General features: G+C 42.0%; 1 protein-coding gene across 6 annotated transcripts in view; it reads right to left on the bottom strand.

Annotated features, from left to right (window-relative positions):
- The window catches only part of LOC118280946 (nascent polypeptide-associated complex subunit alpha, muscle-specific form-like), a 48,826-nt gene that overhangs the window by 18,441 nt on the left and 15,118 nt on the right, over positions 1–15,267 (bottom strand). The gene's annotated exons all lie outside the window — the stretch shown is intronic.

Below are 15,267 nucleotides of genomic sequence, written 5' to 3'. Positions count from 1 at the left end.
ATTACTGGTCCGATTTCAATATTTATTTTTGGGTTGGATAGTGCATTTATCGAGGAAGGTTATAGGCTATAAAATATCACGCTATGACCAATGAAACCGCGCGGAAGTAACAAGTAAGTATAAACATATGATCTGGCACAGTAAAGATGAAAGGAATGCGGAGAGAATCGGACGCACGAATTACAATTACTCTTACAATTACATAATGTGAGATAAAATGAAACCTTCTATTTGGAGGAACACACCAATTATACAACTCAATGAATGCAATAAGAGACGTCATAATACTAAGTACGTATTATAGATTAATACCCAACAGCCTCGACAACCACCTTAGGAGGCTGGGGTTGGGCGGATGGATCAAGGGCCTGATGCAGAAGGCAGTCCTCCTTAAAACGGCACGTATTGTGAGGAGGTTTCTGTCTCTGGAGCCCTAACCACCGGTAGCTTGGACCATGCTCCCGCTACTGGTCGACTCCTATTTTTATATTATTTGCTTTTCGAGCCGGAGCCCCGGTAACCCTTTACGTAGTCCGCAGCTCCGGAATGTAGCGATATCTACGCTAAGCATCCAAACAGGATGTTTGTCATACTAACTACTAGTGTATGTGTGTGTGTGTGTGTGTGTGTGTGTGTGTGTGTGTGTAGTGACACCGCGTTGATGAGATGTCCAACTTTCACTGAGTAACGTCGGCACAGGAACAGGTAGCGCGGGTTCGACGTCCGGGCGAACAAGAAAGTAGTCGGCCGAGGTCGACAGTCGCGGGTTGAAAGGTAAACATCGGCGACGGTCGCGGTTTCTAGCAACAACGCGGCAACGTGACGCGTGACGCCGGGTCTAGTATAACGAACCAGGAAATTGACAGCAGGAAGATTAATCATTAAATGATAAATGATATTTATTTCTGTAAGTATAAGTTTTTCAACTGACATGGTCACTAAGACTATCATTAGAACTTGAGACGGGACATTTACCATGTTTATTTATGTCCATGAGTCTCCGATATTTCTGCACTGTTGCAAGCGCCATGATCACGGATAAACTGGAGTAAATGAAAGAGGGTAGACCGATTTGTCTGCTCGTAGACATCCGCCCGCATCAAAATGGTAAATATCCCGCCATAAGTTCTAATAATAGTTTCTGTAAGTAGGTTACAATGTAACACTTTTACACGTCAATATTTCAAATAACTAGATGAGGCCGGCATTTCCTATCCGACTACTCTGAGAAGAAATGCCGAAACAAACTCAGAGGTCATAGTCTCTTTTAAAGTCCAGACAATGAAATAGAGGATAATGTGAGAGAATTTACGACATTATTGCGAGACAATAAGGTTTATAGGCTCACCCCCTATTACATGGGACTTATAACACAAATGGTAAAAAGTGGGTGTACATTGTATAGCGACATTACGTGCCGTAATGTACACCTCTGCCTACCCCTTCGGGGATAAAAGCTTGTAATAAGGTTGCTGAAGTATGATATAACATCGTTCCACCAAGTGCCGCTACCGAAGCCAAAATTCTGTCCAACCCCCTATTTCTCCGGAGCTGCGGACTACATAGCGGGTGCACCGTAGCCGGTGCTTGAAGGGCAGTCCTACAACTCTAATGTCTCAAGGCCGTACTTGTAACTCCACTAGTGTCGCAGGTGTCCACGGGCGGCGCTGATTGCTTACTATCAGGTGACCCGTCTGCTCGTTTACCGGCTTATTAATATTAATGTTTTTCAGCATAATTAATGGTATGTGTAATATATAACAAGTTACACGCAGCGTGCGTTGCCGGTGCTCGCTACTTTCTAGTGGCTGAAACGTTTTCTTTTCATGAATCACCCACCACGCGCCGTCATGTGGGTCACAGGCAGAGGTGCGTTGCGGCTCTTGTTTATAAATAACTAGCAAACCCGGCGAACTCCGTTTCGCCATCAGCGATTTTCCGTGTTTTCCTGCTTCTTTTTTTAATTTTTTCCAGAATTTTCTTTGCTATAAACCTCACCAAGCCTGAGACCATTCCAACGAATGCAAAAGCGTGGGAATCAGTTCGTGCGTTCTGGAGTTATAGCGTCAGGAAGGAAAACCTGACTTATTTTTATATAATAGATGACACGTAATGTCACTGTACAATGTACACCCACTTTTATCTACAAATCACGATTTAACTACGAATCTCCATTAATGGAGAAAAGCTCTACTAGTGTGTATTAAAGACTTGGTATGTGAGCCCCCCATCAATTTTTTAATGTATTGTCCAGGAAAAAATATAGTACTAAGGAAATCACCGTTTCTTTCCTCTGTTCTTCAAAGTTTAGACTAATAAGCACTTCGTATTCGTATCACTGGACACAATCAATGAATGACTGACATTACCGAAGCCTGCCTAACATCACATAACAAGTCCACTATAAGAACAGTAAGCCCACGACTACTGCGCCGCTACAGTAACGCGCACACAATACTAATGCGACGTGTAGTGAACTTGACCGTGTGCTAAACACTGCATTACCATTTACCCGACCGCGCGCGTGCAGCGAGGCAGTGTAGTGACTGCTTGATACACGTGGTGATTGACCGCTAGATAGCGGTTTGATAATGGTTTATTTTATTTTAGAGATGCACATTTAAAAGTAAACGTATCGTGACGTCACGCCTTTAATCCCCGAATGGGTAGGCAGAGGTGCACATTACGGCACATAATGCCGCTATACAATGTACACCCACATTTCACAATTTATGTTGTAAGTCCCATGTAATAGGGGGTGAGCCTATTGCCATATACTGGACACATTTCCAGACTCCGTGCTATTACTGAAAATTTACGAAAAACCGAAAAAAGTTTAAAAGTATTCAAGTATTTATTGCATCTATAATGTAAACTGCCTCGTTGGCCGAATGCCGGGCAAAGGGTCTCGGGTTCAATTCCCGTGTCGAGCAAACTATTACTGGGCTTTATTCGGTTTTTCGAGAATGCCTCAGTAGTAGCACGGAGTTTGGAATTGTGTCCAGTATATGGCAATAGGTTCACCACCTATTACATGGGACTTATAACACAAATAGTGAAAAGTGTGTGTACATTGTATAGCGGCATTACGTGCCGTAATGTGCTTATCTGCCTCCATTACTTCAAAGGATGAAACGGGCAGTAACATCCGTACTCAGAGTCATTTAATGGTTACTTAACCCTGTCTTTAGCAAGTGCTTTCTAAACAAAATCGTAACTAAGAAATAGTTTAAGTAATCATTAAATGACTAACGCCCGAATACTGAAATGCTACTCAATTTTAAGTTGCACTTAAATATCGTGCTATCTCTGTCATTTTATAAAGGATTGATAGTGACAGAACTAGTTTTGAGAGCGTCTTAAAATTGAGTAGCGTTTGAGTATTCAGACATAAGTGCGGCAGTAAGTAAACCAATATAACGCGGTTACATAACAGCCTTCACTTAAATACGATTAATGAAGAAATATTTGTACAAACGTACAAACACGGTGCGGAGATGGTACGGAGAGCTACTTTTACCGGAGTGGTTGCGCAACGCATTCTCGCGGCCGAGTCGCGCCCGGACCGGTTCGTATCCGCGCCGTGCCCGGCCCGGTCCGGTACACAATGTTTCTCTGTTACGCAACACACGCATGATTGTTGCCCTCGGGTGTGTAGCTATATAATTACTGCACAATCGATCCGAAGATATCGATACTCGATTATAAGATATTGATTACATAAATCGATATTAAATTAGTAAGTAGTCGAAAGTTGTCAGTAAACCTATTCTCTGGGTTTTTTTAAATACGGACATATAGCGACCAGATTGGCGATATATTAGAGAAGGGCCAAATTAAAAGTACCTTTAACCGACGAGCATGCATGAAAAGACTGATGACTGTTGATGAAGCGAAAGAGGTGTGTAAGAGTCGTAGCAATTGGCGTTCCGTTGTCTCTGTCTACCCCCATGGGAGACAGGCGTGAGGTTACGTATGTATGTTTATTTTAATATCTGCTGTTATTAAGTTTTTGTTTCAGATGTTACTTTGGCAGACATAACAGATCCACATTGGGCCCAGTGGGGCTGATACCTCAGTGGACAGCCTAGCGGGTTACCGGGGCTCCGGCTAGAAAAGCAGGAGTAGGAACGGGGTGGTTTTAGTCAGTAAGAGTCTGATACTCCCTCTCGCCTCGCCCAAGGCTAGAGAAGTCATAGCATGATTTTCCCCCTTAAAAAAGGGTAACCTACGACTCCTTTGCACCTCGCTATGTCACCCTGTTGTGACATCTACCGTATGACTGGTGAGATACGTTCAATACTTATGGAGAGTACTCGGTACTCGATTCTCGTTAACTTGGTATAAAAAAATAGGTGCTTAATTTTTTATCGAAATGTCTCTAAAAATAAGTGAAATTTGGATAGGTCTCGATGTAGGTAGGCAACAGCTGTACAGTGTAGGTACCTATGTATTCTGTGTTGGTAGCGCGTGTCCAAGTATTCCGCAGTTAAATAAATAAATACTGGACTCTCGGTGTACTGTGTACGAAGTTTACTAAGAAGTTATTTAATATTTAATTTTTATGTTATTTTATTTCATGATATATGTTCGCATACTGTCACGTCCTCAAATATTGAAGGTCAGTGTATATCGCGGTGTCAGCGAGCGAGCAGTTTTACTTTCATGTAGAAAGTACGGCCGCGGCGGGCCCGTGTGGTCGGGCACTACTACACCTTGTGTGAATGTGTGCATGCGCTCAACTCCGGCCTTCGAGGCACGGCGGGTCAAGTGTAGCGTACACTAAACGATGATGTTTACTACATTCCCGACTTTATTACAATATTATAAAGTTTAATTTGTATTAAATGGCTTCGATCACTGAATTATTTATATAATTAGTTACCTAATCATATTCTTGTAATAACTATAGTGAGACATACTAAATTAACTAAAATCACGTACATTAATGGAGAAAAGCTACTAGTTTCGAGTCACAGAGGGACTCTTCATCATGAGCAGCGTGCGCAGACGCGGCGACGTCGCGCAGCCTACTGGTAGGAGAGCTTTTCTCCATTAATGTATGTGAGTAAACCGTGATTGTTTAGTTAAGTAGTCTAATTAATGCTCGCTATCTAACCGCCATAATAAAATCTTTTATACCAATACCACAACAATATCAACTTTATGTACGTATTGTGTTCGTGTTACGAGCAGTCTGTAAAGTTAAGAATTTCACCGGAATACTCATGGCATGCAGCCGTGCGAAGATGTGATGTGAAGTAAATCTTAGTAAGATCATAAATATGAAAGTTTGTGTGTATTATATTTGTTTTTCAATCACGTCAAAACCACTGAAGGACATTTTATCGTTTTGTGAGTGAGGTTACCGGATTTCCAATTACCCCCTTTCGCAATCTTTCCAATTCTCGCTTCTCCAACAACCCTTAAATCTCTAAAGACCGTCAACACACTTGTAACGCCTCTGGTGTTTCAAGTATCCATGGGCGGCAGCGATTGCTTACCATCAGGTGATACGTCTGCTCGTTTACCGGCTTATACTATGAAAAACAGGTGTAGATTATGATCTGGAATAACATATAATGTCCGCTGGCAGAAACTAGTGGATACATAGTCAAAGTCAAAGGATTTATTTGCTAATGTAACCAAGTATTGTATTGTGAATCTGATTGTAAAAGAGTAACCTATGGAGTTTCTTGCTCGTTCTTCTCCATAGGAATCTACACTTTGGAACGAGCAAATAGAGCAACTAGAGGACTGACCGACAGACAGACGTTATTAATCTTATTATATTTGCTTTGACGTTCAAAAGTGCCTTCCTGGTCTATTTGAAATAAATGATTTTGACTTTGACTTTGAATGAAGACAGTTACCTACATAAATGGTGTTACAAAATGTCCATCAGTACAGTATTCAGTCATACAAAAGCATCAAACCAAAATCGAAGCCGTTTCTACAGCCCAAACGTGCGTGTGTTTAAACCGTAGCTAATTAAATGAAATTATCCACATTAAGCACACTACAGTATAAATCCGACAGATTGCATTACGCTGGAGTGCGTGACGTCACGGTAGATACTATAGACACGGCAGACACGGAGTAATGTGTAATGCATAATGTGTAATGTGTGTAGTAACCTCACGCACGCGAGTCAAGGACACTGCGTTATCTAACGCAGTCTGTATTGTACGCACGTGTGTAGTGGGTAGTGGCTGCCTCGTTACACACGCCGTGTTAGTAGTCAGTAGTAGCACGTGGCGGGAATGTGGAGTAGGACGCTGTGTCGGTCAAGTAGAATACACTGGTAGGCTTTTAGGGACACATGCAAGTACGTATGTCAGAGTGCGGACAGTTACTGCGCACTGTTGAGTGAACGGTTCTCTCTGGGGTTTACGCGAAATATACAATGTGATAGGCGTGGGACTTCTAACCCGTTAAGGCTGAGTACTACATCTAATTTTATCGACAAAAATAATAATATGGGGGGGTTGAACCCCTAATTGAAAATATTGAAAAATAGTGATTTTTTCGGTAAAAATAATTCACAAATGATTTTTTTTCTCACCAAAACATTATCAAACATATGAAAAAAGTAATGAATTAGTTAGCCAAGGTTATTAGGTACCGTTTGTCGTTTTTTTTTTGTTTCTACGACGCATACAACCTTTGATATCAAAAAAAAGTAAAAAGAATATTAAAATAGCCATAACTTTTAGGGGAGGGGATTCGACCATTTCGACCCCCGACTTTTATCGATAAAATTAGGTGTAGAACTCAGCCTTAACGGGTTAGAAGTCTCGCCCCTATCACATTGTATACTTATCCGGTTTCCGAACGCCGGAGTTCACTCAACCCTTGAACCAGCGACCAGAAGAAGCAGAACTCAAATTAGGAATTCACCCACAACCACGAATCCCTAAAGTGGTGACACGTTACCTCGATGACCTCGACCGTGATCAAGTTCACTTTGATCCGTCAAATTGAATGTTACAAAATAGCCTTAACAGGTACCATGGGTGTCATAAACCCGACAATTGGCAGCTATACATTTGTAAGGTCGGCTAGCAGCAGAACCTTTTAACCAGCAGTATGTATAACTCGGAAAACGTCACATTGGTAGTTTGTTGGTAGGTTTCGTACATGCACCCTCGTGAATGCAGTGCCGGCGTAAGGGCCACTGATACCCCGGGCGAAAATATTGTGGCGCCCACTTGAGGGAAGCAATATCAAGTGATAGTTTTTTGCGGATCCCTTAGGCGGCGGCATCGGCGCCCCCAGAATTTGTCACGCTGGGCCATCGCCCCATCACGACCCCTAACGCCGGCACTGCGTGCATGAGAAGCGTACGTCTCAAGCCTCCGGGCCATCACGACTTTTTCGACACGACATCATACAGGGGAAATTTAAGCAGACCTTTTCAACATCATAACACACGCTGCGGGCGGTCACTGGTACAGTGTACGGACACAAACATAATTACATTTCTATGGAAATATCGCAATAACAAGAGCCAAGCTCTAAGGTCACGCGGCAAGTGAAACGCGACCTTCCCCGCTCCGTATAAGGCAGCATCTCGTGTGCCAGGCGTGATGTCGCTTTCATTGAGCGAGGTATGGCATGAAAGTGGCAGCGTCGCGCGCCGCGGCCGTGTTTTGGATGGGTGTGCCGGGTTATGTCACGCGGACTTTCTACGCTGCTCATATATCGGTCCTGTAATGGACGGTTACGTAACAAACTACTTTTGCCAATACGATGAGATTTACGCGGATATTTTAATATGATTTGGGCAAAGGAAGCCATTCTTTGTGTGATTCATAAACTGGAGTTCCGGGTCGAGGTGTGATGTGTGTGTGACGTTGGATGTTGAGAAAAACGAAATCATCCTACGTTGTAGGGGTCAAATTAGACCCTAAATATGCTGCTGTAAACCTAGCGGGTTTACCGGGGCTCTGACTCGAAAAGCAGGAGTAGGAACGGGGTGGTTTTAGTCAGTAAGAGTCTGACACTCCCTCTCGCCTCGCCCAAGGTGGCAGAAGTCAAGTTGGCCATTAGCTATGAGTATATTTGAATTGCAATCGTCAACATTACCTATGTTTGTTACTCGTATTATCCGCGCCGTCACTTCACTTGAGCAAATATTGACTGACTTTTCTTTTCCGGCTTTCTAAGCCGGTAAACGAACAGGTGGATCACCTGATGGGCTGATGGTAAGCAATCGCCGCCGCCCATGGACACCCGAAACACCAGAAGCGTTACAAGTGCGTTGCCGGCCTTTTGGGGGTTAGGAATTTAAGGGTTGTTAGGAAATCAGGGTTTAGAAAGGGGGTAACCTTACGCTTAAGTATAGTTTCACGTCGAACGTTTGTTATAAACATATTGGTATCAATAAGATAATTTGTATGAAGGCATACAGACAAGACAACGCATTAAATTCACCGAGGGAAGTGGAAACTATCGTTTTCTTTTTCTTCTCCTCTAATAATATCTTCTGATTAATTTCGTTGCGGGATCCAAGACAGTCATTCATGTCCCTGGGACGTTGGACTTCAGTGTTCCGGTGTTTGCATGGTTGTATCTACTGTAGATCCTTACAGGAGTTGTAGCGGTATGGGAGATTGTGGCGGGCTTGTCCCCAAAAAAAAAAGATAAGACAATGCTATTACGTGTATAGTGAGAAAAAGTGACGCATAGTGCCGATATTAATAGCTGACTCTAATAAATAAATATGATAGACATTAATCCCCGCACAGCTGATACATTAATCAATGTTAATGTTAATTAGGCGTCGCTATCTCCTGTCCAGCATTGTGTAGTATGTGTGGGTGTCGTAACACGCGACAGTGAGCTATGTGCTGGTTTCTCCTATTTATTATTACATTATTAATACTTATTATATAATAGAGGCGACACCTGTAGTCACTACTAGTGTGTAGCACCTTGGAAGTAGCGCCAAATGATAAATGATATTTATTTTGCAAATAGGTTACAATGTATCTCTTTTACACGTCAATCTCTTAAATAACTAGATGAGGCCGGCATTTCCTATCCGACTACTCTGAGAAGAAATGCCGAAACTAACTCAGAGGTCACAGTCTCTTTTAATTACGAATTGAATCATCCGTCAGTGAAGCCAGGCGCTCGTTCCAAAGTGTAGCCTCGAATGGAGAAGAACGAGCAAGAAGCTCCATACACTGTGTTTTTTTTCTTGTTTTATTCTTGTTTTTTTTTTTTAAATCTTTGCCCCACGTTTGGATTTTCTCCTGTATCGTGTGTGCGTTAACAAACATACAAGTTCACATACACATGACACCCAGACCCGGAACAACAATTTGTGGATCACACAAAGAGTTGTGCCGTGCGGGAATCGAACCCTCGACACGTTGCACGGCAGCCAGTTGCCTAGCCACCGCGCTAACTGTGCAGTCAGTTTACTCGTATAGAAACAAGCGCCGACTGACTACTGTAAGTACTGCAATAGTCGACTACTGCAGTAGTAGCGGAGACATTCCCACGGAGTCAGTAAGTGCTGGCGGGCGGCGGACGAGCATTCTGCAATAAGTGTCGGATGTGAGCGTCCGCCACGCACACACACATACATACAGTGTCAGTGTCTGGAGGCTGGTGTAGTGGTGACCCTGCTTTGTGTAGTAGAAGGCTGAACGTATTATCTCGTCCATTCTTCCATTTTTGTCTTAGCCATGAACTACAGAGCATCCTCTTATAACTTACGCAACACCAGAGGAGTTGTTTGCTGCAGTGGTTACCGAGGCTCCGACACCTTGCAGGAGTAGCAACGGGGTGGTTTTTGGTCAGTAAGACTCTGACACTCTCTCTCAGTTTACATCAACAGCCTATAAGTGTCCACTGCTGACCAAAGCCCTCTTCTCACACGGAGAAGGTTTGAGCATTAATCACCACGCTTGCTCAATGCGGGTTGGTGATTTCATTTTAGAAATTTTAGGCCCATTTGGAAGACAAGGGGATTGGTTTTCATTTACATTTACTATGTGTTATATTGCTGTTGTTGTGTGTAAGTGTGGTGTACAACCAGGCTAATCTGTAACTGTCAATTCGAAGCGAGCTTGATCGCATTCTCGCCCGTCTTTAGTCGAGATTATTCTCACAACCAATGTTAGAATAGCCTGGAGCCTAGCAGGTCGTCGGCGGTGTCACTCCACGAGAGCCGATACATTATGTGAATGTACGATGACGTCACAGCGTGCTATGAACTTTGTAAATATGAAACAAGTGCCATTGTCTCAGTATCGCGTGTCCATCGCGACACTAAGAAAGGTGAGAGAAACAATTACTGCTCACTAGCATCGCCGCGTGGCGCCGCTTCTCAACTTTGTACATTTACATATTATAACATTAAGGAATCACTATCAATACATAGTATAAAACAAAGTCGCTTTCTCTGTCCCTATGTCCCTTTGTACGCTTAAATCTTTAAAACTACGCAACGGATTTTGATGCGGTTTTTTTAATAGATAGAGTGATTCAAGAGGAAGGTTTATGTGTATAATACATGCGTAATATATCACTATTGCACCCATGCGAAGCTGGGGCGGGTCGCTAGTTTTAAATTGTAAAGAATCTGGCCCAGACTCAGTGGTGACACTAGTACTAGTTAATGATTGGGGCAATGTTAGGTAACCTAATTCAATGGTTTCTACTATTCTTGGTACGTTTGTTTGTTTGGGTCTAGTAATTGGAATTCAACCCACTTCCTGACGTCCGATCGATCTGATATTTGGTACACACTCTTAATCTTAATGACCATACAATATAAGCCCATTAAAACCGTTTAACATAAAATAAAATATGTCGAGGTTTGAGCAAAACCTGGTTCGTTCTAGCTCCGTGTGCGAAGAGACCATTGCTCACCAGAACGTTACAGGCTGATGATGAACGATTTTCCGTTACTGACTGACTGACTGACTGACAGACAACGCATACTCCAAACGTTTTTGAAAGGGAGAAAATCATCCATTGACTTTTCCCACCTGGGACGAAGCAAGAGGGAGTGTCAGACACTTACTGACTAAAAGCCACTCCGTTCCTACTCCTGCTTTCCGGAGCCGGAGCCCCGGTAACCCGCTAGGTAGTCCGCAGCTCCGGATCAGGCAAACTACTGCACCTAGAGAGCTGAAACTTGGCATGTACGCGTATGTTCCATAAGGAGTGTAGGGGAGGATTTTCTTAAATCCCCACGGGAATGAGAAAAACGGGAATCACCTATTTATGCGTATGGAATGGCAGAAGCCTAGTATATTTCAGAAAAATTATAAACAAACAGACGAATTGATTCTAATGTAATATTAGTAGAGTCAGAGTGTATGGGAGAGTGTCAGATAATATTCAAAGCGAGGGAAAGTTGCCGGCACTACAAGTTGGCACATTGTTACAAGGCAGTCCCAACCGGGTGGTGAGTTCAGTCCATTGTCGGCTCTATATGCTGGTGGGATAAAGTCCAAATTGGCTTACAGGTTGGTGATGTTCGACCTGCCGCGCGGCGGTACTGTAGCGTGCTGCGCGTTACACGTTGCGTGCTGTTATTTTAATAAATGTAACGTAACTTAACATTCGTATTTTTTATGTGACGTCTCGCCTTTCATCCCCTAATGTGTAGGCAGAGGTGCACATTACGGCACGTAATGCCGCTATACAATGTACACCCAATTTTCTTCTTCCATTTGTGTTATAAGTCCCATATAATATGGGGCTTATTGCCATATACCGGACACAATTCCAGACTTCGTGCTACTACTGAGAAATTTTCGAAAAAACCCAGTAATACTTTGCACGACTGGAAATCGAACCCGAGACCTTTTGTCCGGAAGTCGCACTGGTCGCAAGTCGACTCGACCAACGAGGTACCAAGTTGTGTTTAAAGATTTTTATTTTCTCAATAAAGAATTTACAAATATTCACTTACTTGAGAAACAACAAATACATAGAAAAATTATAGGTTTACAAATTCGTCGTTACCATTTTACACATGTAATGCATTCAAAAATCTACGCGTTATTTGCAATAACAAATTGACAAAGTTTGTCCTTGAATGCATTAAATGAACATACATTTTTTATTTGTGCGGGTATTTTGTTATAAAGTTTTGCTCCTTCAAATGTTATCATTCTTTTGCCGTAATTTGTTCTTACCCTCGGTATGACTAAGAAACTAGCGCGTCGGGAACTACGTTGACTTATAGTTTTTAATTTTGTAAATGATAAACTGGTTTGTATTTTTTTATCAAGAACTTTACGGATAAAGATGCATGTATTATAGACATATAGTTGCTTTAAATTCATTACTTTAGTTTCACTGTAGATTTTGCTCGTTGATGTAAGACGTGGATAACTGAAGATAATTTTTACCATTTTTTAGTTGTTTAACATACGTTTCGAAATTGCTTATGTATGTGGTTTTAACTTCTGCAACCATGTTCACATACACTTCGCACCCAGAACCTATATAATACCTATTTGTCGACTACACAAAGAAATAATCCGTGCGGGAACAGAATCGTGCACACGTTGCACGTTGCACGTTGCAGGTTGCAGGTTGCATGTTGCGCGCTACACGGCGGCGGGTACAGGGTCATTACCTGAGGTCGGCGCGCGGAGCACCGCCGTGAACTTTCTATCAACACACACACACATACATATATATGTATATGATAGCTTTTCTATACATATGGAGATGATATTGCTTATTTCTAATGTGCAGTGTACAAGAAGCAAGCAAAAAGGCACTTTTGAACGTCAAAGCAAATATTACAATATTCAAATAAATAAATTAAAAAAATTAAAAAACCCGACTGCATAAAAAACACTTTAAATAAAAACTGAAAAGTAAAAAACAAGCTTAGTCTAAAAGTGTAAAAATAATAATCTTATGCGAAACATAATTGAGTGTAACAGTCGGGACCCATATTGAATGATTTTAGTCTAGTTTATTTAATGGGTCCCGACTGTTAAACTAGTAGTAGTTTTAGACAAAAAACGGTCTTTACAGTTGACGCGTCGTATGGGCTATAGGTAAACGACTATGTAGATAGATTCCTTATTTAACGTTCAGCAAAGCGAGGGCGGGTCGCTAGTCCTTTGTTTATAAATAAATTCATTGTAAATAATTTAGTTAAGATGTACTTTTATTATTACTTTTCACTTTTAAGTTCAGACACCGCTAGTTAATCGCGTCGCGTAGTACCTATACGAGTATTTAGTTTGGATAATAAAGAACATAATTGCACATAGTATTTTTTTCTATATGTCAGTGATATACCATTTTGGAATCCTCATGATGAGCTCTTTAATTTGATACCCATATTGTAGCAAATAAAATTTTTTTTCCTCCTATCTAGGGCGCCTCACGGCCGCCATGTTGGTTTTTGTTTTACGTCACATATCTAAGAACACTTGGGTAATTAAGACGAATCCAACGATACCCTGATTGTCGAAATCCATCAAGCCGTTTCGAAGAAATGAGGTAATAAAGAATATTAGGCTCATACATACAAGATACGCGCGAAAAACATAACCCTTCCTTGGCAGTCGGGTAAAAAGAAATGTCTGTCTATCGGTCAGTCCTCTAGTTGCTCTATTTGCTCGTTCCAAAGTGTAGATTCCTATGGAGAAGAACGAGCAATAAACTCCATAGGTTACTGTTTTCCAATCAGGTTCACAATACAATACTTGGTTATACATCGTTTTGTTGGTTCAATTAATCTGTCCGCTTGAAGCGATCCGTCTGCTCGTTTACCGGCTTATATCATAAACAAAACGTATATATTTCCGTCGCTAGCGCGCGTGGGCGGAACTTTCCTTTTCTATAATTCTATAAATATTCGGCGATGGCGTCTCGAAGGTCCATCCTATATCCTATACTGCTATACAAGGACATTGGCGATCTCACCGACATCTACACACTAGCTATATACAGAGACACTGGTTGTTTGTTCGGCACATTCTTCGGTAGAAAGCTATAGTATATGTACTAGGCAGTTATGTAGGCTGCGAGTAGATATGTTATGGTCATGAATAGAAATACCATCTCACCACTCCTGATACATGGTAATAAATTACCAATATACCTTTTTTTAAGGAGGGAAAATCATTTAATGATTTCCCACTCCCACCTTGGGCGCGGCGAGAAGGAGTGTCAGACTCTTACTGACTAAACACCACCCCGTTCCTACTCCTGCCTGTCGAGCCGGAGCCCCGGTAAACCCGCTAGGTAGTCCGCAGCTCCGGTAGTAATATACCTAGTATAGAAATATGACTGCACAGTTGGCGCGGTGGCTGGGCAACTGGCTGCCGTGCAACGTGTCGCGGGTTCGATTCCCGCACGGAACAACTCTTTGTGTGATCCACAGATTGTTGTTCCGGGTCTGTGTGTCATGTGTATGTGAACTTGTATGTTTGTAAACGTACCCACGACACAGGAGAAAACCCTAATGTGGGGCAACGTTTTTTTTTTAAAAACAAGGATGTGAGCGAGCATCGAACTTAGAACATACACTCAGCGGCACGGAAAGTGGCCCAAGTACGTTATGTTGTTTATTATCAAAATGAAAAGCGAAACAGGTATTTTTTGTTGTTGTAAAACTTAAATGTTTATTTAGATCTTATATGCTAACGATTAATTAACAAAAAAGTGAGGTAATTTTAATAAAATTGTACAAAACCAGAAAAGGCACGAAAATTGAAGTTTTAAAAAAATGATTTTTAAATTAAATTTACAAATTAAAGCTATGGTACTTAAAATTAATAGTGGGTATTTCCACCCCTGGGTCTGATGACCGCTTGCAGGTGGTCAGGCATGCTGTGGATTATGTTTTTAATGTCCATTTGGGGTTATTCATCCCAGACGGCCATCAGAGCGGTTTTCAGTTGACCGATAGTCTCTGGAGGGTTGGGACTGGATCGGATGCGTCTTTTAAGCATGTCCCAGACATGTTCTATGGGTTTCAGGTCTGGGCTTCGTGCTGGCCAATCCAATTTCGTGATTCTCACCTCGGATAGGTAATCATCCCTGTATGAGTTCAGGCATTGTCTTGCATTAAAATGAAATCTTCGCTACCGAGGAATGCCACGAATGGTAAAATGTGTTCTTGGAGGATCTCTCTAATGTATCGCACTGCTGTTAGACGACCAGGTACGACTGACAACTCTATGCGTGCGTCTGAACAGATCCCTGCCCAAACCAAAACTGATCCACCATGGAAACAAACGATTTGTGTGGTCGTTATTGGCAGAAACC

This window comes from Spodoptera frugiperda, chromosome 19 (genome assembly GCF_023101765.2).
Source record: "Spodoptera frugiperda isolate SF20-4 chromosome 19, AGI-APGP_CSIRO_Sfru_2.0, whole genome shotgun sequence".
Lineage (NCBI taxonomy): Eukaryota > Metazoa > Arthropoda > Insecta > Lepidoptera > Noctuidae > Spodoptera > Spodoptera frugiperda.
The sequence above is the reverse complement of the archived record's forward strand: the minus strand, read 5'-3'. Positions and strand labels throughout refer to the sequence as shown.